Source organism: Solanum verrucosum, unplaced genomic scaffold (genome assembly GCF_900185275.1).
Source record: "Solanum verrucosum unplaced genomic scaffold, falcon-dt-bn FXZP01000147.1, whole genome shotgun sequence".
Taxonomy (NCBI): Eukaryota; Viridiplantae; Streptophyta; class Magnoliopsida; order Solanales; family Solanaceae; genus Solanum; species Solanum verrucosum.
The window spans coordinates 4,391,177-4,398,607 of NW_026020343.1; the positions used below are offsets into that span (position 1 = coordinate 4,391,177).

The following is a 7,431-nucleotide window of genomic DNA, read 5'->3' on the forward strand; positions in this document are numbered from 1 at the left end:
AAGAATAACAAAGAGGGTGAAGTTTTCCTAAAACACCTCGTAGCCTCCCTCTGAATAGATCTGGTGCACTTCACACCCATGAAAAGGACTCTACTTAGTGCGGCTTTTTAGACATCCTAGGACACTTAAACCTAGTACTCTGATACCAAGTTTGTCACGCCCCGAGCTACCCCCGAGACGCGGACACGGGACCTAGGACCACAAGTGATCCCAAGCTAACCCTGTTGGCATGATCATGAGTATATTAAAGATAATAAATTGATGCGGAAGCTAAATCATAATTAAAATGAAAAGATGGGGAATATCCATATACTATAACTGAGATATATGAAAACTGATGAGTTTAATACAAAGAAGATATTAACTCAATTCTAAGTTGAATCTAACTATGTCTGAAATAAGCCTCTAAACTGATTAGAAATGTTGGGACATGCCACAACTAGATCTAGAAAAACTGAAACTAAAGGACTAAAAATACCGAAAAGAAACTCGTAACTATTGTACTCGGAGAATGAAGACTCACCATTGATTCTGCTGAACTGGAGATCGGGAACCGATCTAAGCGTCATCTAGATGCTGAGAACCTGCACCTATATCACGAGAAGATGTAGCGCACGTATGCGTCAGTACTTGAAAGGTACTGAGCATGCAGGATATAGTAAAGCTGAAATAAATATATAACTGAACAAAAAAATAATCAATGCTATAATCTAAACATGATATAGATATTGAAAATACTGAATACTGAGCTAACTGATGCAATGACAAAAAATTTAACATGCTGAGATTGAATACTGACTGTACTGAAATATGGACAATGCAAAAGAGTTTAACTAAACTGTGGGAGCTACTAATAACCGGCATAAAACCACATGAGCTAAATGTGGAGTCCGATGTATACGCCTCATCGAGAGGACCCAATATACCCTGCCAGAGGTATAGAGGCATGCTGGCGTGATCACTAAACTTATGTTTCCCACAAAGGGGACTTACACCTACGTGGCTCGTAGTTCTGGGACTATATGGGTACACTGAACCCTAGTCCAACTCAGTATTATGCTACTCCCAATGAATTAAGTAGTTAACTAGTATGACTGAATTTCTGTAAATACTGGATAGCTCGAACTGAACATGCAAACCGAGAATGCAACAATTAATCTGATAATGATGCATTCATAAATTGAGGCATGTATAACTGAATATTGAAATACCTGACCTAGCATGTGTAATTCAAGAACTAAAGAAATACATAGCTAGGGTTCTGAAATTCAGGCAATAAACTGAGAAATAACATGATAATATTATTTGAAACATTTAAATAACTAATTCATGATGATCTATTGAAATTCTAGAAACCCTAGGTCTGTTCATAATCATGGAATCAAGAATCTGAGTGAATTCTAGGGACCTAATGGGCGAAAGGAACCCACTAGTGAAATCCCACATACTTGGTGACGAATTCCACGGAGAAATCTTTTGATTTCGGGGCTAGAACTGATGGAACCTTGTTGTGTTCTTGAACTAGGGTTCTTGACCTCTTTTCTCCTCTTACGCTCTAATTTTTCTAAGTTTTAATTAATGATTTGACTTAGATAAGTTCTAGTTATGTTGCAAAGCTTAAACTGACTAAAACATCATGATTTAGGGTCTAAACGACGTACCTTAAGGGTTAAACGAAATAGGAAAAGACCAAAAAAACCCCTAACTTAATTGTTGTCGGAGTGACCGACGGACTGGACCTACGGGCCATAGGTCAATCGACGTTCCGTTGATTGGAGTCGTCGATCGAGTCTGCCCGAGAGACCTTCACTAAAATGAGCATAACGTTTTACTCGGAGGTCATATTTTAGCAAACTCGGTGGTGTTGGAAAGAGGATTCAATTATCTATCATATCATAGGTCATGGGACATATAATTCCTTTTGTGCTAAGAGGTATGACTATGTGAAGTTGACCCAATCACAATTTTCATCTAGCTGGTTATTGACCCTTACTTACGGTCAGACCTACGGACCGTGGATCGAATGACAGTCCATGCTGGTCGACCGTCATTTGCATCAGAGGTTGGGTAAAGGAGGTCTCGATCCACGGACCGTGGTCTGATCTACGGATCGTGGGTCTGTCCGTGAGTCGGGACTTAGTCGACTTTTCTGAGCTGGTTTGGGGAGAGGTTGCAGTTGTGAACCACGGACCACCAGCACGGGCCGTGGTCTGACCTACAGTCCGTGGATGATGACCGTAAGCTGCACCTGTAATTTCTCAAAATTTGCATTTTTGGTGTGTTTCGGATACGGGGTGTTACACGTATACTTGGAAATTACTTAGGAAAAGGTTCTCCTATGTTATGAAGAACTAAGTATTGACTAAGCTATGAATAGAAGTACCTCATATGTTTATGGATCATGCCTTATGATGATTAATGCTTATATTATGTCTAAGTTGGAGATTATGTTTATGATCGTGTTCTTATCTCTTATGCTCATGGCTTATGTCTTATGATTGGCTAACGCTTTTGTTATGCTCTTATGATGTTATACTAACTAACATATTTAGTACATTTGTACAAACGCATACTCTGTCCTATATTCTTATCAAATGTAGGGTCTAGCGACATAGAGTTCCATTCTCGTGGCTAGGTTGCTAGTAGTACAAAGGAGTTGAAGAGTTGGTGAGTCCTCATAGCATCAAGGATGTGATCACCTTTCCTTTATGTCATTCTTTTATGTTTTAGACTTTTGTATGGGTTGCGTCCCAAAGAGTTATTCAAGTTGATTTAGATGGTTTGAGACAAAGTGTTATAGACTTCCGCTTGCTTTTATAAAGACTTCGATTGTATGGAAAACGTTTTAAAATTTCCACATCATTTCTATTTACTTAAGTGGCTTGTGTTAGACCTTTCGGGGTCTAGTACGCAATATTACATCTAGGGTGTACCCTTGGGTCGTGACAAACTTTGTATGAGAGCACAAGGTTTAAAATGATTCTAGGATTGTCTCAAAACCACGTCTAGTAGAGTCTTGTTCATAAGTGTGAAGCGCACCAGATTTATGAATAGGAAGCTATTATATGATTAGGAAATCTAACTACAAAAAAATGCTAGAATAGCGGGAGTTTAAAAACGGAGGTCAATTCAAACCCCCACAAATTACATTAAATAACAAGGGTTTTCTAAACTGACAGAAATATAAATATTTAGCAGCAATTCAAAACCTCCAGAGATCCCAAAAAAATAGCGTGCAATAGCAGCTTCCCACTTTTCTTTTTGGCCTCCATCAATTTTTCTAGTAAATATTTTTCACATCTCAAAAACCTATCTCACTTTGCAATTCACAATTTTTCAGCGCTTGACTTTTTTTTTAACTTCTCCTTTGCAGTTCACAATCAAAGAGTTCTTGTTTGAAGATTCTCCACACAATCTGGTACACAACTTTATGTTTATCTTTTAACAAAATAATTGCTACTTTTTTAGTTTGATCGAATTTTGGTATGGGAATCTCAAATTTTTAAGATGGGTATCTCGAATTTTCATATGGTATCTCAAATTTTATATGGGTATCTCATATTTTTGTATGGGTATCTAAAATAGGTGAAGTAGACTGTATCTTCTTGAGAAGGGTTCTAATTTGTAGAAGATGTTTGTTCCCTTATTTTCACAAATGTGTTTCCCATCTACTGATTATATTTTCATTCTTATTTTTTTCTTGTGATTTTGCAGTATATTAATCTAGTGATTGTTTAGAACTTAAGTCCATTTGTTTTACTTATATTTACTTAGATTATTTATAAGTTGTAACTTTTACCGTATCTCCATATGTTTTGATTATGGTTGATTGAAATTATGTAAGTTTAGATAATCAATCAATTGAACTAATAAGATTTATCTAGATGAAAGTGATACGATCTATTGAAAATGAGTTTTCATTTTTTTGATGTACTTTGATGTATAGGGTTGAAAATTTATCTCAGTTATTTTTATGATTTGATTTTAGATGGAATGATAACACTGTAGAATTAAATATTCATTAAATGTAGTCATTTTTGTGTTTGTTGTTTGTAGAATACTATACCTAGAAGTACTTTTTGTTTCAAAATCTGTTTTGAAGGCTCTACCATGGCCATATGATATGTTGATAATTTTTTAGAGGAATGTCTTAGTGTTGATTCTACTTTGAATTTTGAACCAACTCGAGTGGTTATTGTGTTTGTTTGCTGTCCAACAAAAGGAATTATGATAGAATTTTGTCGGTAGATAGCCACTGCACAATGAGATTTGTATTGTTTTTGTTTCTAATTAGGTAGTTAAAGTTATGAGATTCATATTTATTGTATTGCATAAGCTATAAGTTTCTCATCCCTTTGGTTACTTTAATGATTTGTTGAACGAAACTTTTGTCGTATTACAAACTTATTTTGAATAAGATTTTATACATTTTGAGTACATTTATAAGACAATGTGTCATCATTAACAGGGAGGATTTGGGATCAAGTGTGAAATGGGAGAGATTGATGAAGAGGATCTGTATGAGAATGAGCCATACCAACAACAAGAATTTGGACAATTTTTTGATGATGACTATGAAAATATCCAAATTGCAATAGAGGAGAATATGAATGAATAAAATAGCAAAGATTTGGACAATATTTTGCATTTTAAGCTGCAGTTTTAGAAATTTTTAGTTGTTGGCTCTTCTCTTTTTAGTTTCTTGTATTCTGTGTTTGACGCTGCAATTTCTGCAATTTTTTAGTAGCTGTTTTTTTCTACTTTTAGCTGCTGTTATTTTGTGTTTAAAGCTGCTGTTTTTGCTGTTTTTGGCTACTATTTTGTTGCTTTTAGGTGCTGGATTTTTGTGTTTTAAGTTGTTGTTTCTATAATGTTTTATCTACTGCTTTTTCAATTTTTAGTTGCTGATTTTGTGCGTTTTAAGCTGCTATTTCTGCTAATTTTTGGTGGTTGTTCTTTTAGTTTCGGGTGCTTATTTTTTATTGTTAAGATGTAGTATTTGTAGGTTATTAGTTGCTGTTTTTTGGCGTTTAAAACTGCTGTTTTTGCTGTTTTTGGCTACTATTTTATTGCTTTTAGGTTCTGAATTTTTGTGTTTTAAGTTGTTGTTTCTATAGTGTTTTATCTACTTTTTTTCAATTTTTAGTTGTTGATTTTGTGCGTTTTAAGCTATTATTTCTGCAGATTTTTGGTTGTTGTTCTTTTAGTTTCAAGTGCTTATTTTTTATGGTTAAGATGTAGTATTTGTATGTTATTAGTTGCTATATTTTGGCGTTTAAAGCTGTTGTTTTTGCAGTTTTTGGCTACTATTTTGTTACTTTTAGGTGCTAAATTTTTGTGTTTTAAGTTGTTGTTTATACTGTGTTTTATCTACTGTTCTTTCAATCTTTAGTTGTTGCTTTTGTGCGTTTTATGCTGTTGTTTTTGCAGATTTTAGATTGTTGTTTTCTTAGTTTCAGGTGCTTATTTTTTATGGTTTAGTTATTGTATTTGCAAGTTATTAGTTGCTGTTTTTTGGCTGAATCTTTTTTAACTTATGAAATTAATTGATTCATGCTACAAGATTTGAAATATTGAATTGCCAGCATGCCAAAGTTCAAGCGTTTACAGAAAAAACAAAACTCAGGTCAATTAGTGTTTGATTCTCAAGAAGCGGAATCAACACCTTCATTTCTCCAATCAACTTCACGCCTGCCCCCACATCAGACCACGTCATTTCCGGCCACAACACATTTAGTCCCACTATTTCAGTCGACATTGCAGGCGCCTCCAATATTTCAGCATGTATCACAGTCATCTCAATCAGTTGACTCAGCATCACATTCAGCTACAATGGATCAAGTTGTGTCACAGATGGCTCCGACAGCTTATCCAACATCACAACCATCTCATTTAGTTCACTCGACATCACATCCGTCTTCAACTAAACAAGACTCATTACAACAAGCTCCAACAGTTCAAGCACTATTGAAAAAATGTATAGGGGGTGAATCACAGTCATATTGGACTGTAGAAGCAATAGGTAAATAATTTTGGGTATAAGTACATATTCAATAACCATTATTTGTTTCTCTCATAGGTTCAATTTATCTTTGTTTTTATTACAGATTCAGAAAACAATGTCAAAAAGCTCAAAGAAAAAAAAACAGATGTGCTTAATTTATCAGGTGATGAACTTATTATGGTTAATTTTGATTACCTGAATGAACCATTTGGAGAGGCTCGCAACCTTCTTTCAGGATTTTGTGAAATTTTAGCATGTGGTTGCTCTTTATTTCCAATCAACTTTGAGAAATGGTCTAGTGTGCCTATGTCATACTTAAATCGTGTCTTCGATCAAATTATAAAGGTATAAGCTTACAACTAGACGCTTATTCTTATTTACTTTTTGGTGAGAAAGATAATTGGTAATTTGAATATTATATTTACAAGCAATAGATAAGCTAACTAACATTTTCTTTCTTGAAGCCCAAGTTCTCCTTTAAGACAACAGAGTCAAATGCGCGGCAACATATTTATAAATCTATTGGAAAGAAGTGGGCTGCAAATAAGAACAACTTGTGGAAGTTAGTCGAAGACCCACTTAAAAGTAAAGTTGAGATTATTGATAACGTGCCAAATGGAATTCCACGAGATCAATGGATTTCTTTTGTTGATTACCAATATAAAGATTCAACAAAGGTATTTATGTTACTGTTTTTACTAGTTTTTATTATCATGTAACTATTTAATTTTTTAATCAAGTTTCGTATATTTTTTATAAGGAAATGGGTAGAAGAAATACTGAAAAAAAAATAAAAATAGACAATTCCACACACAGGTGGCTCCAAAGCGAATGCTACGAGAAGGGATGAAATGGTGATTAGTAAATTAACTTATTATGTATTATTATTTAGTAGTAAATTATTCTGATTTCAATTTTTTATTTGTAGATGGCTGAAACTGGACAAAGGCCTGGACGAGCACAAATATATATTGCTACTCATAAAAATAAAGATGGAGTATATGTTAATGAAGTTGCAAAAGAAATATGCATAAGTTTCTTCATGAATTCTAATTGTATTTCAACAAGATAAAAAAAAAAGATAGAACAATAGTTGTGAACTAGTTGATTAATTGATGGAGGTTATACAGACTCAATTATTTGCTATTTAATTGTATTATGATGGCATGAAAAACTTCTTATGTTTTTTTCTGTCCATAAGTGTGAATCTATTGTTACTGCAAGAGTAGATGCCTTCCTTATTAAAAAAAAAGGAAGTAAAAAAGGCAATAGATGATCTCTGAAAGAAAAGGAATATCTTGGCTAGCTTGTCTTTTGTTATTACCTAATATTTGTTATCCAGAAAGCTTGTGCTTCTTTTGTTATCCAGAAAGCTTGTAGTCCCGTTTCTCTAACTACTCATGTTCTTACGTGTACATGGAATGTAT

At 34.1% G+C, this 7,431-nt stretch overlaps 1 pseudogene; it reads left to right on the forward strand.

Annotated features, from left to right (window-relative positions):
- Positions 1-5,586: 5,586 nt before the first annotated feature.
- Positions 5,587-7,076, forward strand: LOC125837427 (uncharacterized; annotated as a pseudogene).
- The last annotated feature ends 355 nt before the right edge of the window (positions 7,077-7,431 follow it).